This window comes from Anas acuta, chromosome 6, assembly GCF_963932015.1.
Source record: "Anas acuta chromosome 6, bAnaAcu1.1, whole genome shotgun sequence".
Taxonomy (NCBI): Eukaryota; Metazoa; Chordata; class Aves; order Anseriformes; family Anatidae; genus Anas; species Anas acuta.
This window is the reverse complement of record NC_088984.1, coordinates 33827768-33851570: the sequence shown is the minus strand read 5'-3', so window position 1 is coordinate 33851570 and position 23803 is coordinate 33827768. Positions and strand designations below refer to the sequence as shown.

Genomic DNA, 23803 nt, shown 5'->3' with positions numbered 1-23803 from the left:
GGTCAAAATTAAGGAATTCCCCGAGCCAATATTTGCAATCTGTGTAGATGGTGAGCCAAATTCTGCCTGGATGCTTAAAAGCTGTCGTGTAGTCCTGCATTTCTTGTGGGAATACAGACCGTTCCCCATGTCCTTTTCTGTCTCTCTGATCAGAGATTGAGATTTGGTCGTATAATTGAAACGGCGATGATTTGATTTAAGGCATACCGGCCATAAATGAGATTAGACAGTTTGTAATGCTTCCCATGTTCATTACGGCTTCTGTCATCATGATAATAGATACATGTTGTAGCATTTTCTCTTCCAATTACAAACTTTCATATAAAGATGAAGCATCAGTATTTTAATGCCTGCTTTTTATTCAGTCATACCACCATGGTATATTTGCTTGATCTTTTGAGTTTCTGATGCTTATTTTTCTTTTGGTTCATTAATCCTGTTTTTTCTGTACAGATTAATTTCTATACAGATTAATTATTAAGATGCTATTAACTATCAGACTATTCAGAAATAGAACATCAGAAAGATGAATACAGCACAGCTTTCTGTTAAATTTCTGTCTCCATCTCTGTCTTCTCTCATTTAGGTGGAAATAATTTTGCATCAAGTAGAACAGCCTGAACCTATGTTAGAAAGAGCAGTAAGGAGAGTCAGCATCCTAGGACTAAGGAATTGTCTTCTGGAGTCTGGAAGAATTGAGTTCAAGCAAACATCTCTAAAGGTTCCCATGTGCCAGACAGAGATGGGCAGTAACACAGACTGACTGTTTCAAATCACTAAATGGCACAGACTGCATCACGTGGCCAGGTGAGGATATACAGTGACAGACCTTTTTTCCTTTCAGATGTTGTTGTAGGCTCAAAGATGGTCAGCAGTAAAATAGAGGAAAAATCAGTGACTCACCAAGTCCCACAGCTGTAATGGGTAACCTTCTTAGAAAGAATAAAAATATATTCCAAAAGTGATGATTTTATTCAATTAAAAGCTTAGCTGAAAGCAAGCTGAATCTGCTAAACACATTGGATATAGATTACGTTGCAAAAACGTATGAGTGAAGAGCCATGAATTGCACTGCCACTTATGAAAGTATTCATCATTCTCAGGCTGGTGCCAGAACATGTGGAATAGAGCAAGTTATTTCTGGTTTGCTTCCGCTGTCAAATTGGTGACAAGACCATTATCTCTAAGATTCTGTTGGAATAAGGACTGGGTATAACTTGATTAACCAAGATGGATACTGATAGCTGGGATAAAGTTCTTAAGAAGAAACTGACCCTGAGAGTCACAAAAGACAATAGATAATATTTGATGCAAGCTTGTGCAGAACGGAGTAGCAAACAGAGTGGAATAGCATCATCTAGGAACAGAGTCAAAGAAGCCCAGGTATGTTGTTACATGACTTACAAGTATTCACAGCTGTAGGGACTAAAAAACCAAAACATATTCTTACCCTAGTAACTGTTTCCCTTCTCTGTGCCTTTTTACCTTTATGATTGTCCTGGTTTTGCTGGGATAGCATTAATTTTATTCCTAGCAGCTGGTACAGTACTGTGCTTTGGATTTTTGCATGAAAATAATGCTGATACACTGATGTTTTCATTGTTGCAGAGCAGTGCTTCCACAGAGCCAAGGACTTTGCTTCTTGTGCTGCCCTGCCAGCGAGGAGGCTGGGGGTGCACCAGGAGCTGGGTGGGGACACAGATGGGACAACTGGCCCCAGGATGTACCATACCACAGGGCATCATGCTGAACAATAAAACCGGGGGGAGTTGGTCATGGAGGCTGCTGTTTGCTCAGAGACTGGCTGGCAGCAGTTGTCTGGTAGCAAGCAGTTGCATTGTGCATCACTTGTTTTTTTAATTTTATTCCTCTTATTATTATTGTTGTTATTTACTCAGTAAACTGTCCTTATCTCAGCCCACAAGTCCTCACACTTTTACCTTTTTTTCTATTCTCTCCTCCATCCCACTGGGGAGCAAGCCAGAAGCTGCTGAAATAGGAAAAAACAAGCCAAAACACCCAAGTGTTGCACAACACAGTTGCTTACCACCAGCCAGTTGATGCCCAGCCAGTCCCTGAGCAATGGCAGCCCCCTTGGCAAACTCCCCCCGGTTTTATCACTGGGCATGACGCCATGTGGTGCAGGACCATCCCTTTGGTCAGCTGTCCCAACTGTGAAAAGTCTTAATGTGAGCACAGCTTTGTACCAACTAAAACAGCAGCAAAATATTTAAAAGCAAAAGCAAAATGGAGTAATTAGGCTAAATACAGTTTGGTATTAGAGTAGTACTAGTAGTACTACTCTAGTAGAGCTTGGTACTAGAGTAGGAGCCTCATGTCCATAACCATACCTGACTTGAGTCCTGCTCATATCTAGCCTTGGAGAGGACCTGAGGAGCTGACCTGAGTAAAATGGATGTGTCAGGAAAAAAAAATAAATAAATTTCAACTATTAATGACTAAACCAGAAAGAAGAAAATGTGGGCAGTCTTTGATTACTTGAAGTTTTGGAGTGCTTTTGTGTAGCCTGGTAGGACTTATGTTATAAATAACTGGCACACCAAGAAGAAAAATAAAGGGTGTGCGTGTGTGTGTGTGTTAAATGTTTTGACATTTCAAGGCCTGAAGACTCTGCTGTGGATAGATCTTCAAGAGAGATAATAAACTTAAATTTTCCTAATTAAATAAAACAAAATGTAATAAGGGATATGAGTATTGCAGCCCTTCCTGTGTGTAAGTTGGAGAATAAACCATTTTTGCTTTGGATGCCTAGCAAATGTATGCACTTCAATCATCTAGAAATAATAAATTCTTATTGCTGACCCTTCTACTGGAATTAAGTGCTGACAGGAACTGTTGGTGTGTGTGTCTGGGGGTGTTTTTAGACCATGCTAACTATAGAGAGTGTACACTGTATGCATAACACATTACCTATATACTAGCGGACTAAAGCATACAATACAGTCCAACTACAGCGTGCATAGCATGTAGTACATCACCTGTACACACGGTGCATGTAGAACAGTAACCATACAGAGTGTACATTCCATGAAGGCGGCAGCATTTGTAGAATATATAGAGAGGAAGGGAAGGAATGAGGGAGGGAAGAACAGACAGACCTTAATTGTCAAAGATAGAGGAATTGTGTTTGTGGCAGTAAACCACCATCCGCATTCCTCTGAAATCACCATAAATCCAATCCCATTAGGCAGATCACAAGATACCCAAGTAAAGTAGTGACAGCAATACTGGCTTTATGTGGAAATTTTTAGCTTACACACAAAAAACTATTTATACAGCCGTCTTTGTAATAAAGACATCTTTCCCTTGAAAATATGAAGAGAAATATTTATGTATGTGCTATCCCTGTGTATCTCCAGTAACTTGGTTTTGATATTGAGGACTTACCGTGTAGTCACCTTTTTTGACAATATTCTTCTCTCAACTGGGCAAAATAATGCAGCGTGCAATGGTGATAGGTCTGCTATGGACGAACAGCATAAAAACAACAGAAGACAAACCTTGTTATCCATACTTATAGGTGTACTTGCAAGTTGCTGAAGCTCCCAAATGATAGAAGTGCCTGAGTGTCTGGTTGCACCTCCTAGACAATGAGCACACAGAGGAAAAAAAAAAGTCATCTTGCCCTTTGTCTACGACTTTAGTTACTGCCACGACGTTCACACTTAGGTCTTAAGGTCACATTGCAAGCATCCCATGAGTTCTGGATCTCTATCTGAGGAAGGATCAGGGAAGAACTTTTGACTGCAGCCCTGAAGGATGAGTACGGACACTTACTTAAAATGGGTATGAACAAAGAACTCACCTGAACAGCCTCTGTACAAATGGATCACGCTGAATGAGACAAAGTCGCTCCACTATCCTGCTGCTTTCACCCCTTTCCCATCCGCTGGAGGACTGCAGAGAAAGGTAGCAGACTTACCCTTTGCAATGTTACCCCTTGCTTTAGCTTCCTGGCAAAACCAGATGGCAAGCTTTCCAAGGTCAAACAGTTTGCCTCCCTGGAAACTAGACATTTTTCTGCTCTGTGCAGCCACCTTTGATTAGCCCAAGAGGTCCTAGAAAAGCAAAGTGCAAAGGAGTTACAGCAGGCATGGGGATGGAGAGGGCATCACTGCGTTCTTAACTACACTTGCTCACCAAGTGGCTGGATACAGCCTGGCCTGTGGCAATTTATCATGTTGCATGTGGTTACTCAGCTGAAGATATAAATTCCTGTAAGCCTTAAGATGTGAAGTCATAAAAAATGATAAAGTAGCAGAGAAAATAAGATTTACAAGACACACCTAAGGTGTAAATATGAATAAAATAACCCAAACACATACATAGTGAAATGCTGCCTTGCTCCACTTGCTTTAAATTCCCATACAGTGAAAAGGCTGGTTTACCATTCATTCTCAAAGCTGTATGAAAACTCACAACAATGTGTTGTTTGAATGGAATCACTGAAATTCTAACATGTTAGAACTGTTCAGGGCTGCTAGGACTGTCGATCAATGTTTTTGTTTGTTTTAGAATTGTCTACCCTATGGACACAAGTTTTGCGCTGGGAAGTTTTGCATACGTATTTGCATATGTATAGCTAAAGCCTGAGGTTTTTGCATGAGGTCAAGATTTGTTGCAGCCAGTGCATGCCTAGTCTATAAAATAAAGATCAGGCTTTTGAATTTGGCTGACATAGGATGCCTCATGACTGGTCAGTTTTTCACCTTGTATCAAATTCAACAGCCTTGCTGAGTGAAAAATTCAAGACTTCACCACCCCAAAGCTGCTTCTAAATACCTTCAGGTGTGGTTGTCCTAATGTGCATAACACACCCAGAGCATCCTTACAGACAGTTGTTCCCTAGCCCTCACTTGCCCAAATGCTGTAGGTTTTAAAAAAAATAAAAAAAAAATCCCTATTAAGTATTTTTAGAGCTCATCTATATCATTTTGACAGAACTAGGTTAGAGAGCAGTAATAAGTGTGGCTACATCAGCGGCTGTTGGCAGGATGGTGGAGAGAGAGAGAGAGAGAGAGACAGAGCATTCAGGCATGGAGGACAGTTGGGTGTGGAAAGAGAGCGATAGCTTCCTACCCTGCATTGACCACTGCAGCATTGGCCACTACATGCACAGGCTTGGAGTTGTGACCATCCTGTGCTATTCTTACTGAGGCGTTCAGCTCACCACCATTAGGGTAATCCATTGCTACAAGGGCTGAGAATATTTCGCTTTAGTACAGATTTTATCCATATGCACAATTTGTATCTGACTCCTGAGCCATCACCAGCAATGTAACAGTGGAGCAGCAGCTGGTAAAATTAACACTGACAACAGGGAACAAAATCCAAGGAAAAGCTTATGTAGATATATTTACCTTATAGAGCTGCTCTGTGTTCCAGCTCTGGGATCTGTTGATATTGGGCGTTGTGACGCTGGCTCTAAATAACAATATTGCTGTGCTAACTCAACGTGCCTCGGAGTTGCTCTTGAAGCCTTGCTATTGTAGGCTCGTTCGCAATACTGAGGTGCATGCAGTATCTGCTTTCAACAGTTCTGCTGATTAATTCCTTGAAGTCCACAAACACACAAAAAAAACTGTAAATAAGTCAATTAATTCCCACCACATCACTCTTCTATTCCTTTTCACATTTTTCCTGTTGCAAAGTCCTCATCAAGGAGCACGACAAGTTATTTCACGTATGCAGTAACATGTTCTGAATGCGTACCAAAATAAAGTTACTGTTCCGTATATCGATGCTTCATAAATATTCATGCATCTCAGTAATATATTGGGACTGCAAATTAATTAGGAAAGGTAGCATGCAGTTACATTCAAGTGATAATCATAACAACTACTTGAAAAGTATTCATTATGTCTCACGCTAAAGAGGAGGTTGCCTTTACATATTTAAACCAAATGTTAACTTTAAAAGTTAAATATTTCAACTTTGCCACAGACTGCCTAGTCATTTGTAGAATGCACCCTTTTAAGTGGTATGAAACGACACATCTAGCATCTGTGGGCTTCTTCCCTCTCAGTAAACCAGGACAGTACAGAGTAGATTACATCACCATGAGACAAGAACGTGTCCAAGAGGAGAGGAAAAAAAAAAAAAAAAAAAAGTATATTGATGCTTTGCTATCGATCGTTCTCAATGCTTAGAGGATGCTAGTTTGTTTAATGTGCCATTAGACAATATAATTCTGTTCATATTGATAGATCCAAGCAAACAGCAGAGCAGAAGAGTTTGTCCAGCAGCTCAATGACTGCTAGGTTGTAATACATCTGACTGGGTCACTTCCCCCAGGAAAATTACAAGTTTTTGGGGCAGTGTTTCTGCAGTCAAAAATACCAAGCCAAGATCATTAACAATGCAAAGGCCAGATGATGTTAGAATGTCTGCTTTCATTCACTTGCTTAGCGATTTATTCATAGAGACACACACAGAGGCTTAATTAGGGTTACCTAGAGGAGCTTGCCAAATTCACAAATGACTACTTGATACAAATTCCTTTATTAGCTCAGTTGTTGCATCTCCTGTGATTTTATTTCAAATATTTTCATTAAGTCTATCGATAGTAGCTTAATTCTTTCAGTTGACATTGCTGTGAAAATTACAACACTAACAGATGTCCTCAAAACTGATCGCATGCACATAGAAGAAACATAATAATGTGAATCCTGATTCTGGGTGCTTGGAAGAGTGTATTCTTTCAGGAGAAACAGAATTAAGGTCTTCCTTATTCAGCCATGCTCCACTGAATAACTGATTGTTTTAAGCCTGCACCCCGAGCCCCCCCACCCCCTCTTTTCTAGGCTTTCTGATGGTGATGTGCTGATCTGCTCATTATTTCCAGCTGCTTAGGGCTACTTAACATTTTGTAGACAGTGCCAAAGATGTCTCTACCTTGAGACTTGGACTAGGCTGGCACTGAGTAGAAAAATACCGGTTGCAAAGGCTGCTTACACATTTTCACTTTTCAAAGCAATGGTCTCTAAATGTTAAAGTAAATATATGTTAGCAACTCAGCTCCCCATACCAAATACCTTGGGGCCTGCAGGTGTCAGTAAGTCTAGTCTGCACATGCCCCAGCTCCTGGATAGTGGCAGGTGTGTGCTCAGAGAGTATCATTCAAGTTTAGACTGAAAGAAAATGGCAGGTGTTTTCGAAAACATGCAGCAAAACCATGCCAAACCAGGAACATTGGCAGGCCACTTCAAAAGCCTTTTCCTGATATCAGCCAGTACGCTGCCATCTATATTATTCCATATATTATATAACTACATTCTACAGTTATTCTATGACACATACAAAGAAAAATAGCTGGACAAAATGCAAGCTGCAAGAGTTTCTGAACTTTTCCTAAGAGGTGTTATGCAGGCTCAGCTATGAAACTAGATCACGCACGCAGACTCACCGGTGTGTTCAAAATACCAGGTCAAGGAAGAGATGACTGCTGAAGGCTGGCAGTTGTTAGAAGAAGAGACGTCTTGCTTTCACTGCTGCTGGGAAGCAAAGCTTTTGTTAGAGGCTTGGCATGGATCAATATGGAATCTATAGGACTAAAACACAATGCAAAGCACAGCATTTGAATGACTAGTCACTGCAGCGAGTGGAGAATCATCTGGACCATTTGGTCTGTCTATTTATTCCACTCTCACCCTGAGAAGTGTGGATAAATACATGGTCTTCAGCATATAAATCACCTCTATGGCCTTCATTAGTCCGAAATGGATTTAACTAGTTCTGTCTTTATCTTTTCTGGAAATGTATCATTTTATCTTTTCACATTCTTTCACTGAAGATATTTTTTAGGAACCTCTTATTTGGGGATTATCCAATCCTGAGGCACAACAGCAGTAAATGAAAGATGCTCCCTCCCAAAGCAACTAAATTCCACAGATTACCATATTGGTAATTTTTATTAGCATTTAAGTATTAAATTAACCACTAGAGTATGAGCCTAATAGACAAATCACATTAATGAGCACATACGCTGGCAAGATGTCAATGAAAGTTCAACTAAATTACTTTGCTTATTCATAGCTCCAGAAATTAGGGGCATAATTAATCCTCTGTCACAGTTCCTAGACTGCAAATATCAATAATGATTACACCAATATTTTACAGTAGGCTACAAATATATTTTTATAAAATTTTATAAAATGTTTAAAATCTTTTTTTTTTTCCCCCCTGGAAAACAACAGAACCGGCTTCTGATAAAGTCTTGTATTATGGTAGATTTTCCTATAATCTGTTCCTAGTACTACATAGATATTTAGAAATATAAAAAGTAAGCTTTCAAGAACTACCACCATCACTTTATCTGTGAATTTTTAAAATTACTCTGTTCTTTCCTTTTACCATTGCATGTTTCCAATTGATTAGTGACCAACGCAGATTAAAAATGCACGGTCACTATTCTTAGAATTAGTAGCATTTTATTCTAAAACACTATGCAAAACAGCTGGTCGTGTGGAGGGGAACGTTTCCCATGTCAGCAGGCACCTTGGAAGCTATGTGTTATCCAGTTACGGCTGTTAGCTTGTATTAGAGCTGCTTGTTCTATACACTACTACCATATATGAGATGAGCTTCAGATCCAGATCTCTGACAAATCTCTTGGTAAACCGGCTCGAGGCTAGGAAGTTCTATGCATTTTGGAAGAACAACTTTTTGCTTAGTGGTCTGTGAGGTCACCCACCATCAGGATGTCTCCTGAGAGAAAAGTTGAGGGCATTCGCTTGTTAAGACTTTTTATATTGGTAGAGGAAAATGGGAATAAATTATATTAGATAAAATGAAATCAGAGATATCACTGCAGTATAACCACAATACCCCAGATAGCAGTAAGTAGCTTCTTTGCCAATTAATTACTTCAAGACAACATTAACTTTAGCGAACACTAAAAATGCCTGTCGCCATAGCATGCAAATGTGAAACTTGCAGACAGCTCAGAAAGGAACACTAAAATAGCCAGACTGTTACGTTCCCCTCATAATAAAGCAATGTCTTTTTATCCCTCTTATTTTTTCAAGTCTCATTTCTTTCCCTCATGCCAAATGACAGCTCCATAAAATAAATAAATAGAAATAATAATACTTGAACTGTTGTGCTGAAGTGTGGCTTCCAGTTTGATCGTCTTCATTTTTATTAAAGATAGAATAAAAAAGTTGACTATTTCTGGGTACATTCATTTTCTTTAATGAAAGAAGAGACAAAAATATGAATGGTTTGCAGATTAGAAATTCAAATCCAAACATATAAAAGTAATCCATCAACATTACTGTGTTGTGTTCATCCAGTTTAAAATGAGTATGGAGGAAATTATAAAAACCCAGGAATTTTAATAAAGGATTTAAGGACTAGGCATATAAGAGCAGAGGCAGGCAAAATGCAGATTTAAATAGAAAATGTAAGTGCAGTTGAAAAAATATGGGGACTACCTTGGGCCAACTTCTTTAGAAAAACACTGAAAAAATCAAACACAAAAGAACTGTATCATATAAAAAACTAACATGCTGAAATTTTAGAGAGGCAAAGACGAAAAATAGTTGCTCATGATAAAACAGCTCACAAAGGAAATTAAAAATAAATAAAACTATCCTGGAAGTCTGAAGTGCCAGTTTCATACAGTAATCACTATAGTAATCAAAAGGGGGAGGACAAATGGGAGAATACAGATTTAAAAAAAAAAAATAAAATATCTTAAATATTTAACTTTGAATAGATGTTCACAATACCTGGACTTATGCACCACCAGACGTTTCCAAAGATTTTCAGATGTTCCATACACAAAAGAACTAAATGGTATTTTTGCTTTATCATATATTAATTCTAACTTGATCCAAGGGACTTAAGGAGCCACTGATCTGTCTGAATCTTAAGCAATGTAAGATAGTGATTATTCTACTTTATATCAGCGGCTTATACAGATTTGGCAGGGGAGTCTAAAAGACATGTTCAAACGTCTCCTTTTTTACATAGTAACTCTTCACAAAGCAAGTACTTTTTTCTTGAAGAAGCTAAAGCTACAAGCAAGAGCTGAGTACATTCCTGGTAAATGTATCATCTTTACAGATGTAAATCATCTTTACAGATGTACTTTACACCTCAAGCTGTACTCAAAATATACCTTTGGGTTTTAGTAAAGGGTTGGTATGCGAACTGTGATATCGCAAAGCTCTGAAAATCGTGCAAAAGATTGGCTTCAGTTACATCTCCTACGTTTTGACAAATGCCTAGCAAAAGTTCAGAATTAGTGCCTACTTACAAGTGAAAGATCTACTATCTTGCTCTCCTGTTCCAGTCTTAACTGTATTTTAACCTGCTGAAGCTGGAGCTCAGCTGGATCGTTCCTTAACCGTGGAGATGATGACTAAGCTTTCATCAGCACGGGAATGGGCCCACTCATTGCATTTCCTCTGCACCATGTTCTCAGTACATTGAACGCGCTGACTGAATGCTCTAAAATAAAAGAAAAAATTATTGATTGCATTAGCTGTCACACTTATTGGGATGTCCTTGCAATAGCAATAGCTTCACTTCTCCTGACCTGTCCTGTCCTGCTTTACGTTTCTCCTTACAAAAATAACTAATCAGTCACACCCAACAACCACTTCTGTTGACTAAGCATGATTTTAAGTCTCTAGTACAGGTACTCAGGTACTTTTACCCTTGTGTTCACAGCTTTCACTGTTTTCATAAGAGGGTGTCCTAGCCCTCGTGATGGCTGGAAAGAATCATGCAAATATCATCTGAGCACCTAACTTGCAGAGTGGCTAAAAAAAAAAAAAAAAAAAAAAAAAAAGGAAACAAACAAACTGATGGTAAGTTAACAAGTGATATATCCATCTGTATTTTTTCATTTAGATTATTTGAAGATAACAGTTCTGCCACCCAGGAAGCAGGTGGGACCTCTTCAGAGGGTCATGGGGGCAGGAACGATAGGCTTCACATTACACCTGTTCTTTATTCACAAACATCTGTAGCCAAAGCAGAGGGCAGCAAAACCTTGAAATTATAAGTGCGTTAATGAGGATATAATTACTATTAGCTTGCCTTGAATCCAAATATGAGCATACCAGCAACAGCACATACATGTTTTGCAGTACCGTGACAACACACCCAAACACAACCCACAAGCATTTTTCCTGTGTGAGCAGCGCGACTGCCAAAGGTGCAGAAAGATGTACAGCTGCATAGAGGAGGCATGGGAAAAAAACAAAAACAACAAAAAAACAACAACAACAACAACAACAACAACAAACAGCCATATGTGCCGAGCAACAGTATTTGCAAGGTAAGGATAATCACAAGGGCCTACAGTTAGGCAAGACAGGCTGTGAATATGCAATGAATGTCTGTCTTGTAAAGTTTCCTTCTAAAGTGTAAAACGGGCTCAATTTATTGGTCTCCTAAATACCACACAGCCACTTCATGTTCTCATGTGCATATACAAACTCAGTGGCAATGCTTCTAACATGCAATCACTGTCGGACCCACAATGTAATTCACCACCAATGTGCAGGACCTCTAAGAAAGTGTATTCTGGATTCCTTTCCCTAGGCTCATCCTTATCTGCCTTTCATGGTGTTCAGGCTATTTTGGTAAGCTGCAACCAAGTGTGTGCTTCATGGGACTAGCACAGTGCTAAGAGCTACCCATCCAGATCTACCAAAAATAGTCACGAGAGGAGAACTACCACATCTGGAGCTGAGATCAGAGCAAGAAGTTTCACACCTAACCTGGAGACCAAGAACAAGCACTTGTGACAACCTTCTACCCAGAGACATATTTCCTGAAATTACTGTGTTGGCTTTCCTGTTTGGTTATCTCATTTAACAAAGGAAGGAGAAGTCATTTTTTACACAGCTGAACTTTAACTGTAGGACTGAAAACAAGTCCTGTAGGACTTCTTTTTTTTCCCCTCTGCATATTTGGCATACTGAGAGACTTTAACCATTTCCCATCAGAAAAGAAGCCTGATAAGTATTGATTTAGGATTATTTTTGTATAGCTGTTAATTTTCTCTCGTTTAACTCTTTAGTTTTCTTTTGTGTATTTTGTATGTTTCTATTTATTTATATTGCTTTTCTCTATATTACAGAAAAAAGGCGGAGTTATATTGCACACTTCTAAATTATTTTTCTTGTGTATTGCCACAGGTCTAGGCAGGCTGAAAGCAGCAAATAACTGATAAAATACAGCGTCAGGGCAAATAATAAACTTTGACTCCTGGGAATAAAGTTTGTACTTGAACATAGCAATATTTCCTCCATACTGCTGCAATTATGATTTTGGTGATTCATTTCAGGACTAATAGCGTTTACCTGACTCAGTGTGCCACTTTTCACTTTATACTTAAAAGTTAAATTCATTATTATGTGCTGTTGAGATGGCCAAACAGCTCTCATGATTTTAGTTAGTACAGAAATAAGCCACACAAATCTACGAAGTACCTTATCTGAAGACAAGTTTGTTGTTGGCTGATGGCAGAACAAGTTGTGGTAAAGAGTGGCAATCACTGTAGCTTTTCTGAATATACAACATGTATGTTTTGGATCTCAAAGCTATCAAGAAGTCAAATTTTAGGTTCCTTTCTTTGCTGTGAAGATGATTAAGGGAAATGGTTATTCCATCAGTAGGCTTGAGAATAAATTTCCTATAAAATATTCAGCTTGGCTGAAATTGAATTTCTTTCTTCTTTGTAATGTTGCATAAAATTTGAAAATGCCTGGTTATTTGGAGGTGATGTTGCTACGCAACCACTTCTCCTCCCTTTCTAGCTTGTGAAGATGAGCAGGTAGTAATTCCTCTCTAAATGTCTTAACCAAACTTGCAAACAACTGAAAAAAAAAATGTAGAAAACTTTTGCTGATACTTTTACAGGTATGAAATTATTTCAGCTAATATTAAGAGTTAAAAATAAAAATCTGCATGAAATACTTTCAAATTTTTTTCCAAAGAAGTGGCTTTTTCTTGAGCAGACTCATGAAAAAAATAATATGAAATCCAGTACATTTGTTTAACAACAACGACAAAAAAAGGTAGAAACCAACCCAAAGAAAGTGAAAAGAGAGGACCTCTTCACATCAAATGTATACTCACATGTATACATGCACTTCATATTACTAGAGAGAGATTCAAAGATCTCATTTTAGCAAAGGATCTATGTATGTGCTTATCAAGCTTTTTAATCAACCATAGCAAATGAAAGGTACCTTATAAATGAAATAAATGGAACACCATACAAAAACATCTCACAATAGTTTGGTACCAAGGCTTCATCTTGCTACTATAGCACAGGTAAAGAATATTAACCAAAGCCTGTATCCATTTTGTCTTGCAGCTTCAAGGACTGAAGAACAATGCCAGTGTCTTGCTAGACTTCAGACAGCCTTTGTTCTTCCCATATATTCCCAGTATCTGTACGGCATCTTTTTAGAATTTGAAAACTTCCCTTTTCAAGACTATATTGCGTACACACATCACGTGCTTCATTGCTGTGTTTTCTTTTAACTAGCAGTAACACAATCCACAGCTGTAACTGCTTATTGGAACTCAGCCAGTTCACAACACCATGCCTTTCTAGCTCTCTGGCTCTACCTCTGCCCACACTAATCTCTGCATTGGGTTTCCTAACCTCAGCCCCCAGGTCTTTCACCCAAAATGCTGCAGTGCCCTCTCCATCACCTCTCATGCTGTCATCTTTGGAAGGATTGGAATAAGAGAAAAAAATAATATAATTAAATGAGGAAATAAGAGACATTATTTTTTATGAAAGGTAGCCCAAATTATTTTAATGCAATGCACATGGTACATCTCCTATTCAAATCAATAAAAGTGACCTTAAGTCAGCTAGAATACAAATGAACAAGGATATAAAATAACTCGGTTCCTTCTTTGTTATGGAAATACTCTGAACATGAAAAAAGTTTATCATAAACTGGCCTCTGCCCCTTGTGGGCATTGTTCTCTGGCTGCGCTCCGAGATGTCACCAGCTAAAATCAACTTTGCTGTGCTTGCTACTTATAACTCTATCTGCGGTCACAGGCAACTGTATGTGCATCTTTAAATATTACTACTTAGAACTCTAAATTGTCCCAAAAAGCATTTCATACAGTAATCTGAAATTATTAGCTACTACAGACCTTACTCTGTTATCTCAGTTCCTCATCTAGATATAATTCTGCGTCAATGAAATAGTATTGCATAAATAAAGGACAAGCAAATAAAGTGAGTGTTGTTGTGGAACCCTACTGTAGACCACCCAGCCAGGACAACAAGACCAATGAACTATTCTTTAAAGAACTAAGAGATATCTCTAGATCAGACACCTTACGGTTTACTTCAGCTTGCCAGATGTGAACTGGGAATACCCCACAGCTGATACAGACAGGTCCAGGAGATTCCTAAAAGGTCTTGATGATAATTTCTTGGTACAGGTACTGAGGGAGCTGAGTAGGAAAGGTGCCCTCCTAGACTTGCTGCTTGTAAACAACAAGAGTCTCATGAGTAAAACAGCAACTTGTGCCTATCTTGGCCACAGTAACCATGAAGCAGCTGAGTTGAAAATCTTTGGTGACAGGAAGAAAACTGCCAGCAGAACTTCAACCCTGGATACACAGAGAGCAGACTTCAAGGATGCTGAGGGAAGTAGTTAGGAAGGCCCCCTGGGAAAATGCTTTTGAAGATATTGGGATCCCTCAGTGCTGGACAGTTTTTAAGGACACAGAAACAGGCAATTCCCAAACGTCAGAAGTCAAGCAGGTGGGACAGAAGGTTGGTTTGGCTGAACACGGTTCTTCCTCTAGAGCTGAGGCAGAAAGTGTATGGCCACTAGAAGTACAGCTCAGTAGGGAGACCTTATTACTCTCTACAACTACCTGAAAGGAACTCGTGGGGAGCAGGGGGTCAGCTTCTTCTCACAGATAACTAGCAACAGGACAAGAGGGAACGACCTCAAGCACTTGGACTAGGCTCTTTCATATGGTCTGAATTCTGATTTTTTGGTAGACCTGGGTAAAGCCAGGTGTTGAACCTGATGATCCTTTGGGATCCCTTCCAACCCAGTAGATCCCGTTCTATGATTCTATGTGCAGGCTTTGCTGCTCCAGATGGCTGTATATAAGTCTACGTGGCCCCTTGTGATCCATCCCAGGGTATTCAGAGTTGGCTGATATCATTGTGAGACCTCTTTCAATTATTTTTCAACAGTCTTGGGAACCTGGAGAGATCCCTAATGACTGGAAGATGGCAAGCATTGTTCTAGTTTTCAAGAAGAGCAGGAAAGACAACCCTGGTAATTACAGGCTTGTCAGTCTCACTTTAGCATCTGGTAAAATTACAGAGAATATTATGACTGACAATGCAGTCACTGGTCACAGCCCACACAGGTTCAGGATGGGCCAATCCTATTTAACAATCTTAACTTCCTTTTATTACAAGGTCACCTACCTAGTTGACTAACAGAAGCCACTTGATGTAATCTTTTTGGATTTCAGCAAAGCTTTCAATATGGTTTCTCACACAACCCTCCTGGACAAAATGTCCAGCATACAGCTAGACAAATACATAATGTGATGGGTGAACAACCGGCTGATGGGTTGGGTTCAGACGGTTATAGGAAATGGGGTTACATCAGGCTGGTGGCCAGTCATGAGTGGGGTTTCCCAGGGCTTCAGTTCCCTTTAACATCTCCATAAATGACTTGGATGCAGGCCTTGAAGGTATACTAAGGAAGGTTGCAGACGACACTAAAGTAGTAGGAAGTTTTGATCCCTCAGCAGTAGAGAGTCCTTGCAAAGAAATCTTGACAAGTTAGAAGGCTAGGCAATCACCAGCTGCATGGGGTTCAACAAGAGCAAGTGATGGATTCTGCACCTGGGATTCAGATTCCCCACCTGGGATGGGGTTACCCTGGGCATACATACAGACTGATGATGAGAGGCTAGAGAGCAGCCCCGTGGCAAGGGATCCAGGTCAACAGCAAGCTGAATGTGCATCAGTAGTGTGCCTGGCAGCCAGAATGGCTGACTGCACCCAGAGGTGCCTCAGGGCCAGCACTGCCAGCTGCCTGAGGGAAGGGAGGGTCGAGCTCTGCACTGCTGCGGCCTCACCTCAAGCGCTGCGTGCAGTTTCAGGCACCACAGCATAAAAAGGACAAACTACTAGATAGGTTCCAAAGGAGGGCTACAAAGATGACAAAGGGTCTACAGGACAAAATACGTGAGGAGTGGCTAAGGGGCTTGGTTTGTTCAGCCCAGAGCAGAGCAGGCTGAGGGGAGGCCTCATGGCGGCCTGCAGCTCCCTCACGAGGGGAGCGGAGGGGCAGGCGCTGAGCTCTGCTCCCTGGGGACAGCAACAGGACCCGAGGGAACGGCATGGAGCTGGGACAGGGGAGGGTCAGGATGGGGGTTAGGGAAAGGTTCTGTACCCAGAGGGTGGTCAAGCACTGGGACAGGCTCCTCAGAGATGTGGTCATAGCACTGAGTCTGCGGGAGTTCAAGAAGCGTTTGGACAACACTTCCAGACAAAGGGCTTGGATTCAGGTCATCTGGTGTGGAACTAGGAGTTGGATTCAATGATCCTTATGGGTCCATTCCCACTTGGGATATTCCAAGATTCTATAAATTCATGAACTGATGCTTGAGAACTAGTTGGATATTGTAGTCATGAGTGGACAAAATTTGAGAATATAGCTCCATATTTAGAGAGATTTAAAACTAAGTGTGAAATCCCTCATATACATATGTATCACAAAGGAACTAAATTACAGAGCACCATAATTTTTGTCTTTTCCATCCTGAAAACTTAAGTTATTTAAGTAATACCACTTGGTTATATTAAACTTTATTTTCCTTTATGTATACACCAACATGTCTAACTTATATGCCAATACTCTTCTTTTACCCAAAGTTTGAGATTGTGCCACTCTAGTTTGTAGAATATACGTATTTTTTCTAATTCAACACATTATATTCTGCTTTACTCACTGTACACTTGTTGGCTTCGTAAATTCCTGAAGGCTTGCTACAAATGAACAGTAAAAATAATAACAAATAACAATGCTGAGACTGGAGAAGCTTTTCTGTCTAGCTTAATAATACAGGTTAAGCTTCATTTCTTTGTGGCCAAACAGATTATTTGTTGAAGTAGTTTAAAAAGGCTTTAATCTAATTTCTGCATGCCTGTTTAGCAGAGCATGGATCATCAGCTCAGTGCCTGGCTAAAAAGATTTCAGGAAAACACAGAATTCTGGTCTCTGGTATCTACTCAAACAAAAGGGTCAGGACTCATTACTATAAGTGATTATTATTCACAAAAATCTTAGTTTATGGGATACCTGCAGAAAGAAGGTGATGTTATTGCAGCTGGTTATTCCAACCCCATCTCACTGTAATGTTCTGTCAGACACTAATAAACTTAGATAAATATGTTTCCTGGAGTGCACACACCATAAACTAGGCTTTGTCATTGAGGATCTTCTTTCAAGTTTGTTTGCTGGAATAAAACTTGTGATAGGAGACTGGTATCAGGAACACTATGAACACTATTTGTGGTACTTTGAAGTTGTTACAGTCATTAATTGCTGTCTGTTAATGGTAATTTAATCCTATGTTGTGCAATGCAGCAACAACTATTTTGTAAAGGTTAATGAAGCCTTTAGGTGATTATGATCTTTACAAAATTCCCTAACCTTTGTAATATAGCTTGTTCCTCTAAAAAATTGCTATTGACAGTAAGTGTTTCACTAGGCAGGGAAAATCCCTACCTTTTAACTGCTGGGAACAGGGATTGAGGCAGTGAAAGAGAGAGCAGAGCAAAACACAGTGTTAGGCCTTTCGCAGTGTGCAAGCAGGAGAAGCATTCACAGAAAAACTTCATGAAAATGGATCAAAAGTTCTCTCAGATCATTGTTACACTAAGATCTGCAGGTAGCATTTGAAAAAGAAATATGAAGTGGTGGTACATCTTGTGGATACAATTCAACAGTGTTATTGCAGGTCTCCCATGCATACACGCTTTCTGCATACATGTTGCCATAATAAACATACACATAAAGGGAAGGCTGGAGAAGCAAACTGGGAAGCATGCTCAAAAGCATTGTTAAACCTCCTATGGCCATTCCTCTCAGCTGTATGTTTTCTAAATGTAGAGATTTCCAAATTAGTAACCATGGAGAACATCACCAGTCTGGCTTGTTTTTTTCTAACCTTGCCCATATATTTTACTCCTTTTGATTCTTAAATAATGATATTTTCTTAAGTAGATTCTTACGCTGCTTATAGATTTGGACATAAGTTTGACTTAATGTGTTTCTCAGTGCATAGGATTAGTGCATACAGATTCAGACTAGATAAATACAGAGCATACTGCAATCCCTGTTGCACAGCACGGGTAGCATCTAACAAATACATAAGGACCAAGTGAGCAACATTCATAAGGAGCACAGATAGCATTAAGTGGAGACTTTAAACCATTACTCTATATTTAAGAGTTTGTGGACCTTGGCACGGATCAGATACAACACATTTAATTTACTGACAACTTGTTTGTTATATATATACTGCCTAGGCACAGAGGCAGTATGCTGCCAAAGCTGCGCGTCTCTATGGCTACTAGTTTCAGATGCAGGATTTGCTGAGTTTTCAGGACCCAGAACAAGGGAGATGCTTGCAGAAACAGCAGTACACACCCTAGAGAAAACACATCCAACAGCCTTTTTTTTTTTTTTTTTTTAAAGCATTAGTATAAAATAGCAAGCAGGCTGCACAAGTGGGAAAGATGGTAGTATGCTATAACCTTTGTAACTGAGGAAGCAGATGGAAAATGTTAATAGCCTACACTATGCAGATTTTCTTGTGTCAACTTATTTTTCTCTAAATGCTAATGAACCAGAGCGAGCACCAGGAGGGAGCAGTCTTGAGTCCTATACCCTGGGACACACTGGTGGCTCAGCAGCTCTAGGGCTGGATGCTCAGTGCATACCTGAGCATTGGCCCATTCCCTTCATCATCAGCGGATGCAGACTCTGTAACCACCTTGCTTGTCATATATATTCTTTCACTTAGGCAGTCAGTATTATGCAGAAAAGGAAGTGCCAAATCTCTAAGACCAGCTATTATTTCTTTTTCCAATTGTTCTTTGTTCATGAAAATTACATTTCTTAATAATAATGCAGCAAGATTTTACATCTTACATGATTTACACAAGTATCTATGACATAATCATAAGATTTATTTATGAACCAAACTGCCTGAAATGCAGATTCTGACTGTTGTTCTGGGTGTATGAAACTCCCATAAAATTTCTTTCACAAAACAGAATCCTGGCTAAAGGAGGGAGTAGTGAGTATGCTTTGGCTGCTTAACAGACACTATGTAAAGCAACTCTTGGCAATGCTCTCATTAATGTTGCCACCTTTGATACGTGCCAGACTGAATCCTCCTCAGCTAAGGAATTGCCTTTTTGTTGTCCCATATAAATCATCTCCTACCTTGCCTGTGTTAGAGAAGCTGCATAATTGAAGACCACTTTGTTAGAAGCAGCACTTAGAGCAGCTGTATTTAGAGGAGGAGGAAGGTGGCTGAGCCAGGAAAAAACTTGGTAAGACAGGAGCTCCACCTATTCCAAATTCTTTAATTTACAGCTGAGAAGCAGAAAGGTAGTGAAAGTTTTTTGAACACTTACCTCTGCTCACAAGGCAGAGAAACTCTGAGCTGCACAGGCAGCCCCTCAACCAATCACACACTGTGAAAAGGGTTGCAGATCCTACAGCCTTGGGCTCTCAGCAGGTTGCAGATGTTTTTCTGGGTAGATGATGGGTGAGCTGCAATAAACAAGATGTTCTCACTCTATGTGCTTTATACATCCACCAAACATTTTCAAATAGCATCAATTTTTATGGTCAAGACCATTTGCAAACATGGGGCATGTTTTAACAAAATCTATTGCATGCACATATTGTGACAGCTTATGCTGGTGGCCAAACCTTTCTAAGCTACATGATAAATGTTCACAGCTGAAAGCCTTAAAGCCTGCCACTTTTAAGTCTATTATTTTTGCCTAGCGTACTAATCTGCATCTAGAGATCTTAAGCAAAGCTTGGCTGGATCACATATATAACCCTTGATTTCCATCCTGCAATTGTTACATGACTGGCATCTTCTCTTTAGTGGGAGAGCAGAAATCATGGAGAACAACCGGTTTCTGAGGTCTGAAATATGCCAAGCCCTTGCAGTACAGACAAGTTGTTTGGCCAGCATCACCCACTGCTCCATCTTCTTTTCCTGACCCAGCATGAAGCGGTTCCACTCATGCATGTTTAAGATCAATCTTGAAAATTTCTTACTCTCATTTATGCTTTCCATTTGCCCACTGAGAACCTGCTGATGCTTACTGAGCTCCTCTGGCCTCAGTGACCAGAGCCTTTGAAAGATGAGACTGCTCAGCTGAGGACCTTTTACCATTTAGTTTACTATTTATTTGGCATTCAGCAGAACAAGATTTGAACTCTCTTTAATATTGAGTAAGTTTGCTACTTATAAGTATTCCTTAAAACTCAATTCTACTAAGAAAACCAAAATCCGTTCTCAGAATGGTGAGAAACTAGGTGCTTTTACAGCTTGCTACTCCCCAGATTTTTCTTCCAGTTGCCTTCTGCCTTCTCTTACAATGATTTGTTTTCATCATTAAATATAACTAGTATTTTCTTTAGAGGGAGGAATATTTTTCTTCTCTATGAGACAAGTTTGCAAAGAGAGTTAATATCTTTTGTTAAAGAAACTGATAGTTAGGACTAAAAAAAAAAAAAAGAAAAAGAAAGAAGAGCAGGGATACAAGCTGGCAATAGCAACACTTTTGTTGCATGTACTTTTATAAAGGAAGCCAAAAACTTAAGTAGAGCCCTTGGAAATTACCACAAAGATGGATAAAAATATAAACAATATTTGATTCAAATAACATTTCCTATATGTGGACTGGCAATCAAGAAGGTTCTTAGACTATGGCTGTAAGTTCCCTTTTAAGGTAAAATAACCTGCTCAGCACTGATTGCCACTTCATGAAAACTAGAAATGTATTACGACACAAAATCCTATAATGGTATTTAGTACAAAAATAACATTTTCCATTTAGAAACAGAGTAGAAAATTTCAGAGACTTCACAATTTTCTATTATATATATAAAATGAAGTTGATACGTGAAACCAGTGAGATATGCAGCTGTACTACAGTAAGCTAACCAATCATACCAGGTAGTTAATTGATTTTAAAATAAGATGAATGAGTACCACGTCTAAGAAGCAAAGAACTTATTTCTTATTGCTGCATAAGATCTTTAATATCACCAGATCGAGACACTGTATGTGAAAGGCCAAGTTATCTCCTCTAGCAAGATCCAAATCCCTCTCAAAAAAAATAATAAATAAATAAATAAATAAATAAATAAATATATATATATATATATATATGTAAAAGTAACACAAAATCCCAATCAACATGGTGTACCAGAATAGCAGCTAAACCCATGGTTGTGTTCAGCTTACAACTGTCCCAAAAATTATTTCTGTGAGAACAGAGACTATAAGCAGAAGGTGGGCATAAACGAAGTGGGGGCTCAAATGCCATATTGCATGATCATAAACCACACAAAAAGATTCACATTGTCTATTTCAGCAGCACGATGCTGAAAATATCATTGCTACTTCTTCCTTTACCTTTATACCAGAAAATGTCAACATCAAAACCAGACCAATCAATCGACGGACAAACGTATGTCCTTTCTACATGACTGTAATCTTGATCTTTTGCTGCTGCTCTTGTTTCAAAGCCCCATGGGTTTTGGTTTGTTTGATCCACTCACGTATCAAGCAAAATGAAGTATCAAAGATCTTACCTCATCTGAGAAAGCAAGAGAATGAAAGAAGAATGTCCAATACATAACAGCCAATTAAAAAAAAAAAAAAAAAAGAGGAATTGTGATAAAGCTGTATATGATGTGAAGATTTTGAGACTGTGTTGGCATGCCTGAATTTAGACATCATTTGCCGACACTATCATATCAATGATCCACTGCTAGGAACTATCAATTCATCATTGTTGGGCAAATAAATATTAATTTCTATCAATGGCCATGGATTTGTACCCACCTTTAATTTTGCAAAGAAACACTGGCCCTTCATTGCCATGGACAAAAGACAAAAACAAACAGAGCTATTGAAAAAATGGTTTGAATACAGGTGAGTGAACATACAGCAAGAGAAAGCTGAAGAAAAAAAAAATATATATATATATATATATATATTTAAGATAGAAGCATTGTAGATAAACTGCAGGAGCAAGAGAAATATGTGGTTTATAAAGCTGCACTTTAAATTTCTCTTATGCTATATTGCTGTCAGTCTCAGCCACCTTCCTTTCCAAGCCAGCCCTTTTACTTAGCAGGAATTGTATTGTGTGCTAAATTCAGCATCTTCTGGCTGAAAATAATTTCAGACTGAACACTATAGTAGAAGATTTTTCCCTCCTCCTCCACCCTATAGCTATTACAGTTCCAGCTTGTGTTAGCACTAAATGTGAGATCCAAAAATGGTTCAATAGGCACAGAGCAGACCTGTCACGGTTTAAGGCTATGTCTTACTCTCTGTTCAGGGGAGAAGATCTCTACTAGCTGTCTACTCTTTTCTATTTTTTATTATTTTAGGAATACCTTTTTTTGTTCACTGGTTAATCCTAGGTAATACCAGAGAAAGCTTTATTATTTGGGCTTTGTTTTCTCTCAGTTTACATAGGACATTGAGTTCGTTACATGAAAAGACACAGCTAAATGACAAATTACTGATGGCTTCTTTGCCCCTTTACCTTGAACTATGAACAATAAAAACAAGTGTTCTAGACCCAGAGAAATCTTGGAATAAACGTAATACTTCTACAAAGTCTTTTACATATTTTCTCAAGAGATTTTTTTTGTTGCTACTTTTTTTCAACAATTGGCTCAACTAAATACGCTTATTTTTATGGCAGAAAAATGGTCTTATTCATTTTTATTTTTTAACTTAAGTCAAATTTGCAATACAAAGAGCTCTAAATTGGTAGCAACACTCAGGAGTTATTCACCCCTTTCTTTCTATTTCACTGTCTTTATGGAGTTGGTTAGCATTTCTTTTTGGCTATGTAATATAAAATGCTAACATTAAGACCTTCAAAAGGTGATCCATACTGTTGCCATATACAATTACACAGCTCAGGAGTGATCCAGCTTTCCAAAGCACTGAGGGAAGCAGCTTTCTTCTTTGTCTGGAGCCACTGATGTTCATATTGCTCTTTCTCCTATCCTTGGTATCTTTCTATGACTCCACCATTGCCACCTCTGGGAGGAGGATTTTATACTTCTTGCATCACACCCCTAACTTTGTTTTCCATTGCACACATTCTAGCAAGCCTCTTTCCAGCATGCCAGTCCTATTGCTAATACAATACTTAAGCCTGCTTCCAGAAAATCAGTTCCACTGGGAATTTCAGTAAGGGATTGTTCTAATGCATACCAGTCCATTTCCCTCTCTGAATCCCTTATGCTTAAACTCCTGTCACAGTTTAAGAAGCATTTAGACTGTGCATTTAGTCACATGGTCTAAAATTTTGGGTAGACCTGTCTGGTGCCAGGAGTTGGACTCAATGATCCTTATGGGTCTGTTCCAACTCGGGATATTCTATGATTCTATAGTTCCTATTTTCTTTCGTGATTTATTCTCCAAAAATTGATCAGATTTTGGATCGATTCTCAGGGCA

General features: G+C 39.1%; 2 long non-coding RNA genes across 6 annotated transcripts in view; one reads left to right on the top strand and one right to left on the bottom strand.

The window, feature by feature from the left end:
• The window catches only part of LOC137858536 (uncharacterized), a 127928-nt gene extending 122712 nt beyond the window's left edge, over positions 1-5216 (top strand). For 2 of the 3 annotated variants that reach the window (XR_011097812.1, XR_011097810.1), the window contains one exon: positions 587-5216. This is a non-coding gene — a long non-coding RNA (uncharacterized lncRNA). The remainder of the gene's footprint in view (positions 1-586) is intronic. The other variant, XR_011097811.1, reaches the window with a different exon arrangement.
• Positions 5213-23803, bottom strand: part of LOC137858537 (uncharacterized) — a 61997-nt gene continuing 43406 nt past the window's right edge. For 2 of the 3 annotated variants that reach the window (XR_011097813.1, XR_011097815.1), the window contains exons 3-6: positions 19706-19844; positions 10283-10476; positions 7427-7511; positions 5213-5574 (exon numbers count right to left, since the gene is read on the bottom strand). This is a non-coding gene — a long non-coding RNA (uncharacterized lncRNA). Of the gene's footprint in view, positions 5575-7426; positions 7512-10282; positions 10477-16665; positions 18712-19705; positions 19845-23803 lie in introns of those variants that run through there. The other variant, XR_011097814.1, reaches the window with a different exon arrangement.